At 43.8% G+C, this 15,389-nt stretch overlaps 1 pseudogene across 1 annotated transcript in view; it reads left to right on the top strand.

The window, feature by feature from the left end:
• The window catches only part of LOC309585711 (epidermal growth factor receptor kinase substrate 8-like protein 2), a 69,696-nt pseudogene extending 56,345 nt beyond the window's left edge, over nt 1-13,351 (top strand). The window contains exons 6-11 of the transcript in view: nt 9,148-9,259; nt 10,026-10,145; nt 10,996-11,143; nt 12,231-12,414; nt 12,821-12,953; nt 13,280-13,351. The product of the transcript in view is annotated as an epidermal growth factor receptor kinase substrate 8-like protein 2 (transcript). The remainder of the gene's footprint in view (nt 1-9,147; nt 9,260-10,025; nt 10,146-10,995; nt 11,144-12,230; nt 12,415-12,820; nt 12,954-13,279) is intronic.
• The last annotated feature ends 2,038 nt before the right edge of the window (nt 13,352-15,389 follow it).

The raw sequence follows: 15,389 nt of genomic DNA, 5'->3' as shown, positions 1-15,389 counted from the left end.
TTGCTTCAAGCTCTGTCCAGCCTGGCCTTGGACACTGCCAGGGATCCAGGGGCAGCCACAGCTTCTCTGGGCAACCTGTGCCAGGGCCTCAGCACCTTCACAGGGAAGGATTTCTTCCCAATATCCCATCTAAACCCACCCTCTGGCAGCGGGAAGCCATTCCTCCTTGTCCTTTCACTCCAGGCTCTTCAAGTCCCTCTCCAGCTCTCTTGGGGCGCCTTTAGGCACTGGAAAAGGCTCTAAGGGCTCTCCAGAGCCTCCTCTTCTCCAGGCTGAACATTCCCAGCCCTCCCAGCCCATCTGTGTAATGCTCTAGCTCTTGGAGCACTTCCTGGCCCTTCCTGTCTGATATTGCGCTGGTTTATTAAAGGAAATTCTGACTCTTTCTGCTATCTCTGTGTATTTATCTCCAAAGGACTGTGAGTACGGAAGAGTCATCCCCTATGTTCCTCAGCTCTTCTTTGGGGAACTCACCTATAAATGGAACTGCAGAAATGGGGAGGGAGGAAAAGGAAACAGGATGTGAATCGAGCACCTGCATAGTGACCACAGATGTCCACTGCTAGACAGACACTGATGTCAGGCAGATCATGCCCTCCAAATAGTGCTCAGAAAGAGAACAAGTTTGGGATTTCTGAAACTGCTCTGAATTGGATTTGCTTAAACAGATGTCATTAGTAAAAGCAATCAAAGAAAGAGTTTTGATCCCTCTTCCAAGCTGATGCCACTTATCATGTATCTTCCCTGCATTCTTCTAGGGAAGCTGTTTTTGATGTTGTCCTGTCCTTCTTTTTATAAGGGAGCAAAAATACTTTATTAAGTATTACTCTTTCAGTTTTGTTTCCTCTCCTCTTCTGAGATACAGTAAAGTGAACATTCAGCAGAATAGTTTTGTATTTTTTGAACACAATTCTTCTTTTATCCAACTGAGGCCCTTCTGTGATCATGAAAAAACAGAAACTGTTGTGAACTACAGTTTACACTCATAAGAGGTTGACATGGGTCAGTTCTCCAAGGTTATTCTTAGTTCAACTGCTGTGTAAACTGTTGATGTCACTGACTGGAGGCTGCTCTTCAGGACATTATAGATATGATAATTATATGACAGAAAATGCAACATATAGTTGAATCTGACCTTCAAGTTCACTAGCTTAAAAAAGGAAAAAAATGTCTGTAAGAAATTTGCTGCTTTTCCCATTACTAAGATGTAATAAATGCCTTCAAGTTTATACTCAGTCGACAGCATATACACATGGACAGCAGTGCCCATCCATCCAAATGTACCCCAAGCTAGGGTACATTTTAAGTCTCAATGATCACTGCCTCCAGAAAGCATTTTTGAGACAAAACAGGCAAAGTCTTTTGCATATCTAGACAATCATCCAATACTAGGATCTTCACTCTCACATAAACACTTCATGTTTTTCCACAGAGGAATCTGAGATAGATTTTTCTGAGAAATAACAAACCACCAAAAATTAATAAATGACAAACAAGGGAAAAGCACCACTTCCTCACTCAGCACATTTTCCTTGATTTTCATTAAGCATTCAGATTTACAGATGCTGATATTGCCACAAGAGCAGTTTTTTTCTGGTTTAACTTCCTCTTCCAGTAGAGCAAGCACAGCTGCAAAATGCAAGCTCACTTCTAGGCTCTCTTACACATCACCAGTTTACCACATTCCAACCAGTCACAGCTGTGCAACACCCCGTCAGGGTACTGGGATTACTGCAGTGCCACAGACAGTTTAAGTGAGGCTCATGGAGCTGTACAATTTTAACTATGTTTTATATGTATAATTAAATGATGCATGACATGGAAATAAGCCAGCTGTACTGAAACTGAACAAACTAACTGCTCTGATGCAACAGTTAAGCATCTCATCAGTTCTAAAATGAAACAGGTTTAAAGCAAAAACAATATAGAGAACAGAATGCTTGACACTGTTAAATAGCATGGTCAAAGGATAATTTTTGAACATTAAGGAAATGCATTCACCCAGTCAAATTTTCAAAAGAATTCCTGGCACCAAAATGTTCTCTGTTTGCTTTTTCACCATGTTTTAAGAATGGATCACTCTGGGGGAAGAAAATCCTGTGCGCAAAACACTGCGTGAAACTAAACAATCCTTAAACATGGCTAATTTCCATGTGGAGCTGATGATTTAGCACTGTCATCCTTCAGCAGAGGAGAAAGAACTACCTGTCTTTAGTTTATTTAGGTAAGATGAAAAAAGTGAGGAGCGTGAATTTGATCTTGCTTCAATTTACTTCAGTGGAAAAACTCTTGCCATGACTTCAGTGAGAATGAGACTGCATCTTAATTCATTCTATATGGAGAAAAACAAATCAGCTGAGAATAATGCTTTTGTTTATTAGATGTAAATTACTACCATAGTCGTTTTTAACAGTGCTAAGTAAATCCTGCTTTAAAAGCCAAACGTTGCCTTCAGTCCTGCTTATTCCTCTGTACTGTGTCACAATGCAGGATTCCTGGTCCTCTGACCAAGTCACCGCTGTCACAGTAAGCATGGCTTGCTCTGGGGAATGGCCACATTCCCAGTAAGCATGGCTTGCTCTGGGGAATGGCCACATTCCCACACGGGAATGATAGATGTTTGTGAATGTCACTGGTGACAATGTCCAAATCTGGGCTAGGGCATGCCCCCCAGCCAAGAAACTAGGGTGCACACTTTTGTAATATAAATGCATTCACTGAGAACACAGACTACACTTACTAAAATGTCCATGAAAAGCAGCCAAGTAAATCAAATCAATAGGGTTAAATTTGCAATTAGGATTCTCTCTTTCGGCAGAAAATTTTAGGATAGCCACAAATTGAGAAAAATTTGCTTTTTTTTCTTCTTTTTCTCAGAAGGCAATCAACCTTCTGGTCTGGCTATTCTTTACTTCTCCCTATGAAGTAAAATCTAAAAAGACACACACACGATATTTATGGAAGGACCTCCCAATGAATTAGGAAAAATTATTACTCAGAAGATCAAACAGAAACAAGACTGTCTACACTGTATGAATTAAACATACATGAATTAGGACACTGAGCCTTCCATTCTTTAGTAACAGAACTGATGCTGTCCTGAAAATGACATTAATGAATTAGACTGGTATATGAAAACCTTCTGCATCTGCTCTAGAGGTTGGAATGAGGATGTTAAATGAGGCAGCAGACAACAAGGACGTGCTGCTTAGGGAAGCTGAATATCACTTCTGTGCTTGTGGAGTTCTGCAGTTTGGATGAAGGTCACAGGTTATCTCCAGCTACATGAAAATGAGTGATAAATACACACTGTTGGTCTTAGACTGAAAGCAGTACTAGGCAAAGAGAGTCAAAATATGGAATATTACTCAAAATCATCCCCTGGTTTTCTAAAGATCATAATCTTCTATTAGAAGACAGTTTGTTACCTTCTCCTAATATTAAAGCTGTAATAGTAAAAGCACCTCAATCTTGTAGAAGTATCTAAGATACACAGAATAAGTAAGGTATATGGAGTGAGAGCACCCTAAAAACATCACAAGAGGAGTGACAATTTCTGGGATAGTAATGACATGAACGAGTATCTAAACGTTAAGTCTGAGTGAATAAGAGAATTTTTCAACTAATGGATCAGGGAAAATGTGAAAGGATGAGATATGTGATTAAAGATCATAGTGTATTCGGTTAACACAGGTGGAAAATATATGACTTTGATTCTGTACTACAACATATTTTAATTGATTTGTGTGTAGTTTTAGTTTTATACATGCACAATTTTTTAGAACACATCTTTAGACTGGGACAAACAATAAAGGAAATCCATTGTATGACTTTACATTGATCCCAACATCACTCACTGGAATATCTTAACATTTCCTGCACAGATTCCCATTCGTTAAGATGACAACCTTGAGAAGAAGGAAACCTATAACTGCCATTCAGAGAAGGTCTAAAATTTCAATTGCTGTTTGAACACAAAGGAGCTTTGACATGCTGTGGTTTATTGAAGCACTCCTGCAGTTATAGACACATCTTTAACCACCCTACCCTCTCCCTCTTCCTCCATCCACCACTGATTGATGCAACTGGGAGATTCAGTAACTGCAGAGCAAAGTCCCGCTTACTTCCAGCTCTCCTGCCCCAGCAAATGCTCAGCTCTTCTGGGAAGATGGAGCTATGCCATAAGCACATTGCACCTGAAAGGAGATGAAACCTTCCCTTCAAAGACACATGTGACCAGGTTTTTGGAACTGCCTGATGTGGCCAGTTCTCATCTGTTTTCCATAAAGAAGGAAAAGAGCCCTGTATTCTCCTCTTCATGATAGTTCAAGTATGAATTCCAAAGAACAGAGATGCCAGGACTTGTCAGTGACATGACTAACAATTTTATGAGAACTGGCAAAACAGTTCATTTCTCCTACATCTTATTCTCAGAAACCTTGGAATTGTTTTGTCTGAAAGATTTGGGGGGAGGAAGGTGGGCTTAATTCTCACAACTATATTAAATATTCAGTACATCTGATATTCTGTTGTCAACATGCAAAATATAGTTTAATTATGATAAGCCATACTGGAATCATTTACAATACATAAATGTGAAAAAACAGCATTAAATTATTTCTTGTTCCATGTGGAAAAATATACACCTTCCAACCCCCCAAGAAAGTAAGACAAGGCACAATAAATTCTGGTAATTCTCTTTCTTCTGACTTTTCAGTTCCATCACAGCTCTCAAAACTAAGATTTATGTGCTGTTTTGCATCTGTATCTGTTGTTGATTTTCCCCCCCTACAGGGATATAGGTGAATAAGTTTGGACAGGAAACGGTATCCCTCAAGCCAAACTGAAAGGTTTATAAAGTTGCTAATAAAAGTTTGGGTCAGGGCCTAAATATCAATCATCTGCTCACTGTCTTTTTAAACGAGCTCAGGCATTTTCCCAACTGTTCCCAGCAGGTCTCTGCCACTATTTTAAACTAAGATTTCAGCCATTTTTTTTCCCCTGTGTTGACCTCACTAATTTTTCTTTCTCCCCCTCTTTACCTGCCAAAGGCATCCATCAGGATTTTGCCAAAGGCTATCTGCTTTTGAAGTTGAGAGGGATTCACTAATCGTGAGTGTCAAATCCACAGTAAATGCCATGGCCATATGGTATATGCTGCTTTTGGGAATTAGCTCAAAAGGCCTAGCTGTGAGAAGGCTGGCTGTATGTCAGGAGGGTTTTACTGCTAACTTTCGTAACTCATGTCAGCTCTTTCAGTTTCTGTATGCATTGGCTTCAGGGAGTGCAACTGTTCCCTGAATGTATAAAAATGTTGTCAAGATCCCTTGATCTTGCTTCCTCTGTCTCTCTCGCACAAACACATCCAAACACATTTATATACACAGTGGAATAGCATGCACAGTGGCATGCAAATCTAGCAAAAGAGAAGCTTGTAAATAAATAGCATGTCATTCTGCTTACTCAATACATTTCTCTGGGTGTTAAACTCATGATAAACATATCATAAGCCCCGATGAAGGCTCTACAGCCTGTCCCATCACACCATCCTGAGTGTAACTCTGCAATGCATAGGAAGACATAAGTTTGAAAAACAGAGCAGAAATAGCTCCCATAAGGGCAAGGTGCTGACATAGCTGAAACATAACTAACTGGAGAGCATTTGTTTTCACTAAAGAAGGAAGTGTCAGTGACACATCTCTGTGCCTGTGGAGGTGTACTGTACATTCAAAGCAAAAAGAAATCCACCTTCTTTAAAAAATTGGCCATTAATACATAAATATGTCTGTGTTGAAATCCCTCAGACGGTACCATTCTTAACAAGAACTACACACAAGACTAAGAAATTCTGCAGAGAATCACGCTTTTGTGATCCAAAGAGGCAAGGAGAAAGAAAACCACATATGAAGAGTTTAACATACCCACTTAGTGATAGAAAAAGAATTATTACAAAAATAAATGTCAGTCCCCTTGAAACACTTGAGTCAGCACTCTCAACTTTCTCTGATGCTGTAGGAAGGTGTGAATGTCCTCCATGTGTCACATCATCCGCACCAGCCACACAGGAATGTCTCCAATGCACCTCAGAGCCTTTCAAGGACCACTCCCCTCTAATTTATGTATAGTCTGTTAACATCCTCTTGGAGCAAACAGAAATAATACTTTTAAAAGACATTTATACTTCAGAAACATGTGCCCCGACACAACAAAAAACCCAGATTTTAATACTGCCCCGAGGCAGAATTCATCCATCTTTAAGGCTTCTATTATGTATTTCCTGGTTAGTAATACAAAAAGAACTGCTGGCAGTATCACATCGAAACCAAAGTGGCAGAATCAGAAAAACTACTGAAAAGTTTACCTTTATAGGAAAGCTTCAGTCTTGGGATATTTTGTTTTGACGTTCCAGTGACTGGAAGGAACAGCATCGCTAAAGACAGCAGGCTGCAGGCATGTGGCACTTGCAAAGCTCTCATTCTGCTCTCCTCTTCTGTATCTTCTTTTGTACTATGGTGAAATATCTCCCCACTTTTCAAACAATCCAAGTTTTATCTGGAAGAAAAAAAGAAAACATCTGTAGATCTGCTTTACTGCATAAGCAACAATTCTGTAAGCAAGCCAGACCTATTTCTAAAGAGCACCTCAGTTAATTTCTTTGCTACGAAAGTATTTTTCCTCTAGTACAAGTAAATATGTTTTGTTTCTTTAATACTAAATTTACACATTTTGACACTGGAAAAATATGTAAACTTTTCAGACACCAATGTCTAGCCTAGCTAACGTTTAAGCACAAATTAAATTAATGCAGTATCCATAAAAAGAACATTTGACATTCAAAAGTGACCATGCAACTTGATAGTTAATACCAGTCCATTGGATATCTTACATGTTTTATAACTCTTTTTGTCTCAGTACAACAGCTATTGTGTGTTTATGCTATGACTAGAATGAACTGTAATGTCTCAGATGCCATGGGGGTACAAGCTGAGTTAACAGTGAGTACTTACCCATCAAAAACTAAACTAAGAAAACTGGAAAGAGCAAGCAGTTGTGTTTAGTTTTAATAGAGAAAAAAGTCAAAGCGGATGATGGATTTAAAAGTGCTTTCAGTATGATATTTCCAGCAGAACAACTGCCTCAACTCATCCACCAAAATGTCCCATAAACTTTAATGAGTGTTTCAGGCTGGGGTCAATAGGCTGATATGGGATTTTGTTAGCACAGTGTGCAACTAAGCCAGCTTTGCAACACTTTTCACTTAGTAAGAATCATTCATATTCCATAAATCTTGAAGTGTTTTACAACTGAAAGCAATTATCACTGCCCTTATTTTCCCTATGCAAAAACGGAACCATAAAGCTGCAGTGAACCTATTTCCTCAAGGTCACACAGCAAGCACAGTAGTTGAAAAGAAAACAGCAACAGCAGTCCTGCTGTCCTTTGTACCCAGCTATCAAGGATCCCTTTTGCCCAATAACTCGACTTTTGCACATGAAATTATTTGAAATGGCATCTTGAGTTCTGAAGGCAAAACTTCATGGTTAATAAATCACAGAGATCAGAGTATGAAAATATTTGTGAGACCAGATCCTTCCCCCTGCAAGTGCCTGATGCTAGAGGTCAAGGGAGATGGCTGGTGAAATGACAAATGTCAGTGTTTGAGTAATGCTGTAAAACCAAGGAGTAAGGAAATGTTATGGTTAGTCAAGAGATTAATGGCTCATGATGTGCCATGAAAATTCTTTTCTGAAAGGTACTGGAGCTGCCTGATTAAAAGAGCAATCCTAGTGCCCACATCAGCCAGCACTTGCACAGACACCAAAGGAGAGGTTCCTTGCAAGTCCATGAGAGATGCAGCACAGCTTGTGGCCCCTGAGCCTTTCCACTGGTCTGTTATTTGAACTCCTGCAGCACTGGGTCTTGCAATTCTGTGAGCTACAGCAGCACCCAGAACCAATTCGGCACCTCCTGATACAGGCAGTTCATCCTTCCTGGCATGAAAGGATGGAAACAGAATCCCTTCCGTTCTCTCTGACACAGGAAATCTTTCTCAGATGAAACTTGGGCTTTCTGAGCCTCCAGACTTTCGCTCAATAGCAAAAGACAAGGAAGTGTGCAAGAAGAGCATGATGGTGAAAAAGAGGGAAACAATTCGTAAAATCCCCAAAGCATAATTCCTATTGCAGAACACTAAGCTTCTTCCTTCTCAGTCCCCTCTTCAATACTCATATTCAGTGTCTGAATGCACTACTCTTGGCCAAGTGTGAGTACATGTTCACGAAATGACATGGAGAGAAAACAGACAAACATTAAATGCCTGTTTCATCTTTCTCTTCCCTTTATTACAGTATCAGATCCTAAGAGAACACCCTTACTTCTTCTGTGCCAACACATCTATCTGAGGGTGGACCACGAAGGACTAAAGTGGATTAGACTATCCCAGGGTTAAATCGCCTTGAAGAAATTTATTTAGAGGTGAAAAAGGGGAAAAGAAGGAGAGGGGACGAGGGGGAAGAATATATGAAGATGAGACACCAGCCCTGTTCATCTTCAGCAGGATGATAGTGACAAACCATACTTCAAAAAGAAGCAATTAAGAGGGAGCCAGTCTCACTGCAAGTATGTTGAGAAGTCACGGCCTGAAGGTCTGGGCCTCAGCCAACAGGGAACTCACCAAAGGATATGGGGCTCATTTTCTTGAGGCAAATTACTGTGAAGAATCAGGACTAAATTTGACTAAAAAAACAGTTGCATCAATGCACTGTCATTTGCTGAATTGATTGAGAATCAGCACCAAACTCCGCCCTTCGGCCATAGCTCACAACCTCACTTTTTCATGTAGGCTTTTTTTGCTAATGGGAACCTTCCTTTTTTCTTGGTTGGGTTTTTTTTCCCCTTTCCCCTTTTATTTGAATAATGTCTGTGAAAAACCATTTGCTTTCACGAGGCGGTTAGTTTACACTGGAGGCAGCAGCTCTGTGAGCTCGAGCCAACCCTGTCCTGTCTTTAGATTCATTGCAATCTGGCCACATTGTCACATATATTTTTAGTTTATGATGATCCTCTAATACAATTCCAGCTTCCACACAGAGTCCTTCCAACAGTCTAGCTCAGGTTAATGAACTTCAGGCCACTTCTCTTCTGCAGGAATTTCGAGGCCCAGGGGGTGGCTGTGCCCAAGAGATTTGCCAAAATCCGCTACGATTTCACCGCGCGAAACGCCAATGAGCTCTCGGTGCTGAAGGATGAAATCCTGGAGGTACGTGACCGTTCCTGGAAAAGGTGTGTCCCCCAGGGGCAGGAGAGAGCTCGGGATAGCAACAAGCACCAACTCCATTTTCCCTGGTGGTATCTCAGCAGTGACACAAAGCTTTGCTCAAACCCAAAGCTGGAGCAGGCTGCCTGTGCTGTGTTGTGTCATTTCCTCAGCTCAAAGACATCGGTCCCATTTTAACCACAGTGAGGAGGGAGGACAACAACTCGCTCTAGAGCCCTGCTCATCCCCCGCTGGGTCGGTTCCTTATCACCACTTCCTCCTCCACGAGGATTTGTTTTCTCTGAAAAGCACCTTTCTCATAACCTTTCTCTTACTGCAGCACTGTTGGCAGCTGGACAAGGTGGGACGTGACTTGGGCTGACACTGATCTGTGACCTGAGGAAAAGGTTTCTCTGCAAAATGTGGCTTTTTATTTATTTAATTATTTATTTTAATGCAAAAAGACATCAGAAACTCAGTCATTAGGAAAAAAAGGTCTGGAGAAACAGGGACATTATGTAGGAACTATGAGTTCTTCAGCACGCAGAGGTGCTCTCCTGTTCATCCTTACGATAAATTCTGATGCTTTCCAGGAAAAGTTTCAGTCCTGGATTGCATCTGAGAGCAACAGATCTGATTAGAGCTCCTGGCCTCAGTGATGTCCTTCTGGCAACTTCACCTTTCGGATGGTTCGGCCCCGCTATATCCTGGTTGTTTATGCCTGAAATCCCATTTTCCCACAGCAGATTTATTTTTGTCCCTCTCTCAGGTGTTGGAAGATAATAAGCAGTGGTGGAAGTTGCTCAACCGGAGTGGGCAGGCCGGTTCTGTTCCGTACAATATCCTGGATGTGGTGAAACTGGAAGAGCTCAAACAGGTCTGTAGTCAGGTAATACCTGACTGGTATCAGCTGCAGGGCACAATCTGCCTCTGGGAATAATGTTGGCATTAGACCTCCCTGATTTCTTAGGATACTATGCACCAATCAGGACAGACCTTCAGAAGTAGACAAAGCCAGGAGATTCCTGAGTCTCCTATGATAATACTCACATTTTGCTACGATCGTCTTCCCAAATAAGGCCTATCCTTCCTATTTGTGCACCAGCCTCCTGCTTTCCATATTTTTCCACATCAAGATTTTTCTTGGGGGTTAAATTAAAGATGGACACTTCCCTCAGCCAGTTCAGTTCAGCACCAGGAACACGTTACTGGAGTGGAGGCAGATGGAAACACCATCTAAGTGAGAATTAACTGAATACTGCAACTTGCACTGCAGAAATGTGGAGCTGGAGTGTTCTAAACACCCTAGGGAAGCATGGAATTGCTTCCCCATTTTGGTATTGCAGCGTTTGGGCAAAGCCTAAGGCGGCCCAGCAGGCTTCTGGATAAATCCCTGCTAGTTTAATCAAAACGTCAAAAAACTTTCCAGTCCGCTCCAGGCCCTTGGCAGTGGTCCCGCTTCACATCCCAGCTACGGAGCAGTGAGGCTCTGCCTTCCAATGAGATCGAACACGTTTGGCACAACTAGGAATTCCCTTGCGCAAACTTCAGACTTTGCTTTGGGTTCTTCATTCCCAGAAATTAACTTCTTCCATGCAGCTCCACCTGAGGTCTCCCCAGCCCCACATCAGCACAAGGAGAACACGGCAGTTTGTCCCTCCGTGGGTGTGAGGCAGAAAGCTTAAGAAAATTAAAAACGACCAAAAAAAATTCTTACTTTTCTTTCCCTTTCTAACCAGTCTAACCAGAGGTACAAAGGAGACCTGAGCCCCAGGGGCTATGGCCCATCCAGCCCAACCCACAAGCTGCCTGCCAGCTACGCCGGGGATAAGTGGGGCAGTGAGATGTTGTCGCGCCACTCTGCACAGGACGCCAAAGAACGCACGTGTGTGTCCCACTCTGGGCTCCCCTGGGTTTGGGCGCTCGGGGGACCAGACCTGCCCAAGGGGCTCCCCTGCACCTTTTACTGATCACAGCAATGGAGCAGCACTGTGTCTGGAGGCCATTCCAGGCAGGACAAGAGCCAAGAGAGCAGCCCTGGGGCTTGTGACACCGCCGGGGCTCTCGGGCGGCCCGGGCCGAGCAGGGCAATAAGTGATCACCCCATGCCTCCTTCCTCCAGTTCTAACTTCCTCCTCCTCCTCCCAAGGAGAGAGTTTCCTTTCTCTTCCAAAATGTTTAAGTGTGTCTAAGGAACAGCTCAGGTCAATCCCTTTCTCTCACTTCCTTTTGCTCATCTCCCGGCACACACACAGTGCCCGCCTGGCCGCTTCCTTCATGTGGTTCCACAGAATTCCCGGCCAAACAGGAGATCCGCATCACTCCCTCACCCTGCACATGCTGTGGGGCTCACAGAGCAGGAGAGAGATCAGGGGCCCTGCTCACCTCACCCCTTATCCCACCCTGTCCACTCCTGGAAGCAGGAGCCCTTCTGGGACGACAGGAAGCCCCACAATACAAGGACACAAATCTGTTCGTATCACTGAGTTATTCTCCACAGTCTTCAGGAGTTTCATGGGGAAAGCGATACTGGATGAAGAGTCACTGGAGTTTTCACAGAAGCACAGGATGCCCTGGGCTGGAAGGGACCTTCAAGCTCATCCCATCATGAGTGTGTTGCTCATTCCCAGTTTGTGCTTCCTGCCGCTTCTGTTCTGTTGCGGAGCAAAACCTGGAGCTCTGCGATCAGCAAATTAGTGACTAGAAGCAGCAGAGAGGACTGAAAAGGTCTCAATTCCAAACCTCCAATTGTAGATTCTCACAGAACTGTGCTTCCACATCAGGCAACAGCCAAGGGGTGATGGGAGCAAAATAAATGGCAACACAGGGGCACAGGAAAATGGGAATCACTTTTCTGGGCTGAATTTAAATAAGAATGTTGAGCCACATCCCCATTTGCCTTACAGTTTCCCCACAAACATTTAATGGCATTTTTGACTGAAGACTTGCTTTCATTCCCTACTTGTTTCTACAGAACTTATTCACCAAACGGATGAGCTGAACGACGAGCTGCTAAAGAAGATCACAAACAATAAAATTCAGCCTCCCCACAGGAATTTCAAAGTGGAAAAGCCTCAGCAAGTTTTCGTGCCCCTCACCTTTGAATCCAGCACTGAAGAAGTCAAAGCCTGGCTGGAGGCCAAGTCATTCAGCAAAGAGTAAGATTTGCCCTATTGCCACGTGCAATGCTCGTCCTTCCCTGGAGAAGGAGCGGGGGAGGCCACCGGCACCATCTCACCTGGGACAAGCCACTTGGATTTACTTACAGAGCCTGTGTTGCAAATTAGATTTCAACCCTGTTCAATCCAGGCTCTATAACCAGAATGTTCAGAGCCCAAAGTCACTCCCTTTCTCTGGTATAAATATTTTCTTGGAGATAAACAGTTAACTAACTAAATCCAAGGCCTGAAATGCTACTGGAATTGCAGCTGCCACCTTGGAACAGCCCCAGGGCCCCGTGATATGGTCCCACTGCAGCTCCTGGCCTCCCATCTCCAACTCCTCACCGCTGGCACGAGGCCACGTGCAGCACAATCGTCACCTCCCTACTTTGTGTCTCCCCAGGACCGTGGAACACCTGGGCATCCTCACTGGAGCTCAGCTCTTCTCCCTCAACAGAGAGGAGCTGAAGAAGGTGTGCGGTGATGAGGGAAATAGAGTCTACAGCAAGATCACAGTGGAGAAAAACCAGCTGGAGGTAAGCATTTTTCTGGATAATTCCTGCTGGAATGGGGGCTGTACCAGCAGCGTCAGATAGCTCATTAAACAGGCATTTTAAAAAATACAATTGTGGGGAAAAAAAATGCAACCAAACCTACACCAGCAATAAAACACACGTAAAAATTCCGAAGTGTCTTTTGAGCAAATCTGTAAGATCCCCCTGTTTCCACTAATTAATCTGCTTTTTACTGATATCACTTATCTCTGTGAAACTAGCTCTACTTTTACAGCATTAATTAAATACTGTCACTTAACTGCAGCTTGAAGTTCAAATCCAAACTGCCTGTTTTGTTTCCATTCCAGAAAAGCAGAGGGGAGTCGGAGCTCCAAGAAATCACGAAGCGCCGCCAGGAAAGGATTGATTCTGCAAATTAAAGTCTCTCTGCTTTATTTCAGCTCTTAGCCCTAAGTAGTGCAGAAAAAAAGGGAATGAAAGCAATGATTCCTGGCCCAGGCCAGATGCAGCAGAGCTCCCCTTGGGGTCCAGCTGCCATCAGAGTGACAATTCCTTGAACACTGTTGGGAAGGGTTGACAATAAGACCATGTCCCACTGGGAAAGGTGTTTTAATTTTGCATGAAGTATTTTTTTTATAACTATATATTTTATACTGAAATTTTCCGTGCATGCGATCAGAGCAGGATTCACACGGGGCTGGATGTACAAGGGCTGGCTTCAAGCAAAAAAAGACCCCCAAAGCTTTTCTCCGAGGGCTGTCCCCTGCTCCCCACTCTCCCCTGGCAGAGCAGGCGTGGCACACAGCACAAGAGAGGCCAGCCTCAAGGCTTGGAGCCTGGACCAGAGGAATAAGGCTTTAGAACCCTGCAATGGTTTGGGTTTAAGGAAAGGACATTAAAGCTCATCCCATTCCACCCCCCTGCCATGGGCAGGAATGCCTGTCACAAGCCCAAGTTGTTCCAAATCTTGTCCAACCTGGCCTCGGACACTTCCAGGAATGGTGAGTCATGACCTCTCTGGGCAACCTAACCCTTTCTATTTCCATTTCCATTTCCTCCTCAGTGCAGGTGTCCCCTGCAGCCCACGAGCACAGGGCCGGTGACAACTGCCTGTCCTTGTCCTGTCCCCCTGTGCCCCCTCGTTGGACAAGGCTAGAATGGCAACACACATTCCCAAAGTCTGGCTGCTTCCTTAAATCCATGGACCAGCTAGTGCTATCTCTGAACAGCTGAAATGAGCTTTCAGTGCCTAGAAATGAGCAGGAGTGACAAACAAAGGGATTTGAATCTGGAAATAGGTGAGTTCCACCCGCCCACCGCTGCTGATGCAGAGGCTGGGGCTCGGGGCAGCTGTGCAGCCCTTCCCTGGGGCACGGATCCTGCACTGGAATGTTGTGGTGGTGTTGCCAAACCGGGCCTCAAACCAGGAGAAGATAAGCCCTGACCGTTTGCTCCCGACCCAGGCACACCCACAGCCCTTCCCAGGGTGTTGGTCACTTGTCCCCATCTTCACATTTTCACTGCAAAAAGTCAGCTGAAATGATTCCCAAATAGCTGAAACCCCAAAGCACACTGGGAAAGGCAGGTTTAACACAAATTAAATGGCCACAAGAAAAAAACCCCTCTAATTTAGCACAGGGTGTTGCTCTTTACTTCCCGTTTTCCTTCATAAAGTTATGTGCATTTGTATATAGCAATCTGTAAATAGGGGTGAGGAAAATCCCTCTCCCTAGAAGCAGAATTAAGTGATTATGCTTCCAAAATTTACTCACCATTTCAAAACTCAAGCAAGCAGCGTAGTTCCTGTCCACAGCAAGTTTGGCACATTGCATTTCTAGCTCTGTTTGACTGACAGACCAATCTGATTGCAAAGCAGTGAAGCACACAGAGCTCCAGAGCTGCCCACAGCCCAGGGACAGCTGGGTTTTCTCTCTCAGCACATGCTGAGTCTTGGTCCAAATTTGTGCCTGTCATTGCACATTTAATGGAAAAAGCTTTAAAACAGCATCTGGGGAGCTCATGTCTAAAACTGAGAACACCAGTGCACCTTAGTTTTGGCTTCATTCTTAAGCGTCTCCAATGGATAATCTGTTTTCTTCATTTGAAACAGGACACTGCTCTCACCAGCAGAATTAGGGTGCAGGCAGGGGAGGATCCTGGGTTTAGTCACAGCCCTGCTAGGATCTGAGAAGGGCACTCACCTTGTCAGGGAGGGATGAAGAGGACAATCCTCCTGAGAAGCCCTGGCTCCGGATTAGGGTGGAGATGGGAGGCAGGATGGCAAGCACGGGAGGCGAAAAAGTTTCTAAAATGAAAATAAAAACGAATGTTGAGCTAGGAAACACACCATCTTCTAGTCCTGGGGTGTAGAGGAAAGCAAATCACAGGGAATTACAGTTATCTGGGATTTTAACAGGAGTGTACATGACAGCTCTGTAAAGCCGGGAGCCACAGGAG

Source organism: Coloeus monedula, assembly GCF_965178545.1.
Source record: "Coloeus monedula genome assembly, contig: HAP1_SCAFFOLD_149, whole genome shotgun sequence".
Taxonomy (NCBI): Eukaryota; Metazoa; Chordata; class Aves; order Passeriformes; family Corvidae; genus Coloeus; species Coloeus monedula.
This window is presented reverse-complemented; position numbering and strand designations above follow the sequence as displayed.